This window comes from Alnus glutinosa, chromosome 5, assembly GCF_958979055.1.
Source record: "Alnus glutinosa chromosome 5, dhAlnGlut1.1, whole genome shotgun sequence".
NCBI lineage: Eukaryota > Viridiplantae > Streptophyta > Magnoliopsida > Fagales > Betulaceae > Alnus > Alnus glutinosa.
In genome coordinates this window covers 27,454,173-27,457,757 of record NC_084890.1, presented here as the reverse complement: position 1 = coordinate 27,457,757, position 3,585 = coordinate 27,454,173, and positions in this window count along the sequence as shown.

Sequence of the window (3,585 nt, the reverse complement as noted above, 5' to 3'; positions counted from 1 at the left end):
GGAGAAGAAGAAGAAGAAGAAATTATCTTTGTAAGGTTTTAGGTTCCTATATTCAAGCGAGGTAAACCCTATCCGCTAAGGTTGGTTTACTTCGTGATTTGTACATGCATGTTTAACTTCTGTATAATTTCTAAATAGAGTGCATTCCCATATGGGTGTAGTAGGTTGTTCATTGTTGTTAGGTAGTATTAGTGTGATTTATCATCCTTTTTTTTAGAGCTTATTTTATATGGATTTGGGCCTTTTTTAAATAAGTATAAGGCTTCAAAATATAACAAAGCTTAAGAATATTATTATTATTATTATAAATAAGATCAATTTCATTAAATTCAAAATGAAAACCCTATATCAAATGTAGGGCTGTAAAGAAACCAGTCCATCCAACAACTCGCTTGGTTTAGCTCGATCCTAACTAGAGATCGATACTGTAGAAACCCGCTCGATTAGTAAGTGATACATACCCGACTTGCTAAACAAAACTCGATAGGGGCTTATGAGCTCAGCTCATTTAAAGCTCGACCGGATCGCTCGCCCGGCTCATTAATCCGACTCGTTAGTTCGTTCATATCTCTTGCATATATATACAAATATATATTAATATATTACTAATTGGTAGCGATCAAACCGGTGATTTAAAAATAAAGAATTTTGGTTTTGAACTTTAACCGATTTTCTTAACTATGTGGATTTTAAAATTTATAACCACTCGCAATAGTATGAGGCTTTGCAGAATAGGACTAAAGAGGATATCGTACCATAAGGATTGAGGGTTGTTTGGTTATGAAATACTTAAGACTTTCTATAATTCAATTTTAAAGAAGATATTTGTTGATTTATCTCTAAGTTAACATGAACTAAAAACAATTAAAGTGGAGAGATTTTAAGAAAATGGAAAGTATAGGGCATTGAATTCACTCAATCTTCATACACATGACATATTATGTTCATCTCGGGTTTCCTTCACAAGTATAATATGAGAGCGTAATAATTGTCAATCACACGACGATCTCAAGATGAAATTACTGTAGTTTAAAGGTAATGATAATCAATCTACTTATACAATAGTTATTCAACTAATATCTATGCATGAATGATTAATGCTCCCTAGTATGGACTATAAAATCTTTTAATAAGCATACACATCTATGGAAAAAGAATAAATTATCTTAGTTTAAAACATAACATCCACATAAAATTACACTATAATGGAAAAGCATCTAAGCAATAATTAAACTAAAAGGATATGGAGTAATACATGTTCCCTAGCATGATTTATCAAGTTCACATAGATTATGTCACAAGCACCATTACATAACTATCTCTAGGCTATGTAATCATCACACATGTATGGAAACCCAAGACTAACACAATCAACCCATGGCAATTGGAAGGAGTTTCATCAAAACCCTATAACTAGTTTAGCTACTCATGGAGATATGAGATTCTCTTATAGAAGAAGAAGAACCCATTTCCCTAAGAGAATTAGAAACTACAATTCAAACTAACATTAGGTAAAACAACTTAATTTAATAAAAGAACTAATCTAAGAACTAAAAACAATAAAGAATAATAATTAAGGAAAGGAAAACATAAAGAAAAGCATTAAAGAAACTAGCTAAACTCTCTGGACTTTTCGGATTCCAGGGTTGTATCAAACATAAAATGAAACAAACAAGAAAAAGAAGAAGAAAGAAGTTGCAGGAAAATATTTAGAACAATTGCATCAATTAAATTCAAACTTTACTTTAATAAAAACAAAATTAAAGTGAGTTATAGAACTAGAAAACACTAAATCTAAGCGCTCTATAAAACATAAGGGAAAGAGTGCATCAAAGAAATACACCAAAAACTAAAACTAAGAAAATGACTAAAAACTCTCTCTCTCCCAACTTTCATGTCCATCCTCTATTTATAGAGGATTTGATACAATAAAAACCAACCCAACCCAATCAATCACTTTCAGCCGCACAAAAAGATGGTTATAACATCTAATTAGAACCGCACAACTTGAGGATGAATTAGGATCACACAAAAATATATCGACATCTGAAGATCTTTTCTAAAATATCCGAAGTCGATCGATCGATTATACTTGACCGATTTTTGCTCTTCTTTGCAGGAGCACTCTGGACCTCAAATGTTTTCAATTTTTGTCCTTGATGTACCTTAGGCCTAATGGTGTTGACTTTGCTCTTGTTTCCAATTAGGACCCAAAAAAAGAGTTGAAACACTAAAACACAATAATACATTATTTAACAACACATTTTAGGATTTAACATATGCGAATTAAGGGGCTTTGAATGTAAACATCCAATGTTTATCACAACTCCAAACTTACATAATGCTAGTCCGGCCTCTAGCATTTACAACTAAAAATTAAATACAAACAACTACTAAAAATCATCTTTTGTGGGAATCACGATTACACTTAGTACATGCAGCAAGTCTTTTAAACCCCTAGGCTAACCTAGCGGACAAGTGAAGTCTCGTGAAGGTTTAGCAGAAATGCTACCTACAAACATTAACTTTAAAAATATACACGTTATCTCTAAGAAAGAAGTATCATCACAACAATGGTTCATAATTCATGAACGACTTTAAACTAATAAACTTTATCTTCACACAATTTAAAGAAATCATAGTCTACTTATTTACAAATGGCCGGCTAAGATCTCACATGTCCAAAATGATGCAGTTTGGTATTAACATACAATTATGGAGCTTTCAAAGAATATAACCTATATACATGCTCCAGTGTCTCCAAATTCTTTATATCTCTCATAAGATGGAATCACTAAGGCATAGACAAAATTTATTTTATTATGGTTGTGCAATGCTCAACTCCTTTACCTATGTACCAAGTGTTAAGTCAGTGACTCCCAAACCAGATGGCTTTAGGACACTAGATGTAAAACATCCATAAGAGCTTAATAATTCAAGTAAAAAAGAACTACGAAGTCAAACTAACAATTTATTATTTACTTGCATCTTTTGATGCGAACACTCACTGCTTAATGAGGCAAGAGGTCCGGTTACTCAATGAAGTTTTTTTTTTTTTTTTTTTTTTTTTTTTTTTTTTTTTTTTTTTTTTTAACTAATTGCAAATTCACTAAGCCCACGTCATCCATCTAACAAGTCTTTTTAATTTTCATCCGAGACACTAAAAACAAATATGCAAGATATTAACTTAAGTACATACCCCACAAACAATATGTTAATGTACGTATGTCATGATTTTCAAATTTCACAAGTGGATCTTATAGCCAAAAGTAATTACACAAGTGGATCTCATAGCCAAAAGTAATTAAACAAATTTAGAATCTCTAATTGTGTGATCATGTGTTCAAAATTTTAAAATTGTCAATGAAAAACCAATCACAATTATAAATCAACTAATTTCTACAACAACATAGATATTCACATAGACATTTGAAAAATTTTGTACAAAATTTAGATTAAGTATACTTTTATCCCAAAACTTAAAATAACACATTGTCGCCATCTCATTCTTTAGTTATAAATGAGGTACTATCTATAATACGAAATGAACCACATGGACAAAAAATAAAGTCGTTAAACTACAAG